Source organism: Orycteropus afer, unplaced genomic scaffold (assembly GCF_000298275.1).
Source record: "Orycteropus afer afer isolate SDZICR_OR568_19922 unplaced genomic scaffold, OryAfe1.0 scaffold00549, whole genome shotgun sequence".
In the NCBI taxonomy this organism is placed as follows: Eukaryota; Metazoa; Chordata; class Mammalia; order Tubulidentata; family Orycteropodidae; genus Orycteropus; species Orycteropus afer.
The window spans coordinates 1,032,552-1,033,330 of record NW_006922136.1 but is presented as its reverse complement, the minus strand read 5'-3'; the positions used below and the strand labels follow the sequence as shown (position 1 = coordinate 1,033,330).

Genomic DNA, 779 nt, shown 5'->3' with positions numbered 1-779 from the left:
CTCCTAAACAACAACCTCATCATGGTCCCACTGGGGCTCGAACCCAGGACCTTCTGCGTGTAAAGCAGACATGATAGCCACTACACTATGAAACCCGGCTTTTTACACATGCAGGAATGGAAATTTATTTCAAAACTAGTTTGTGGCTAAATAGAGACTACCAGAGGAAATAGCCTTACTACCATCCACCTTGTTGCCTATGCCAGAAAATCAGGCACTATCCTTGACTTTTCTCTCTCCTTCACCAGATGTAGTCAATCATTTGCAATGTCCTATCAAATGCCACGTCCCAAAGCTCTCTTAAATCCACCTTCTCTCCATTAGCAAGCCACTATCCTAGACTAAGCAGCCATTTTTTTTTCCAGTCTGGATCATTAAACGGCCACGTGACTGAACTCTTAGTCTCTAATCTAGTTCCCCCTCAATCTGTTCTCCTTATTGCAGTCAAAGTAATCTTTTAAAATTTTAAAAATTGATTCATGTTACTTAGTAGCTGAAAACTTTACAGTGACTCCCCATCGCCTTCATGAAAAATGCCGAACACCCTAACTCGTTATCTAGTGCTTGCTCATCTTTCCCTGATCATCTCTTACAACCCCTTCATTCTACCCTACAGTGTAGCCACTGAACTACTTGCATTTCCACAAATATGCCATATTCTTTTTCATTTCCAGCCTATCATACATGTTGTGCCCTCTGGATGGAACTCATCACCTCCTACTTGTTTTTGTCTGACTAGCTCATTAACTTAGATATCAACTCCACCAGGAAGCCTTCCT

The 779-nt window shown here is 41.7% G+C and overlaps 1 non-coding gene across 1 annotated transcript; it reads right to left on the bottom strand.

Moving 5' to 3' along the window:
* Positions 1 to 22: 22 nt before the first annotated feature.
* On the bottom strand, positions 23 to 95 carry TRNAV-UAC. Its single transcript has one exon. It is a non-coding gene; the product is annotated as a tRNA-Val (tRNA).
* Positions 96 to 779: the final 684 nt, after the last annotated feature.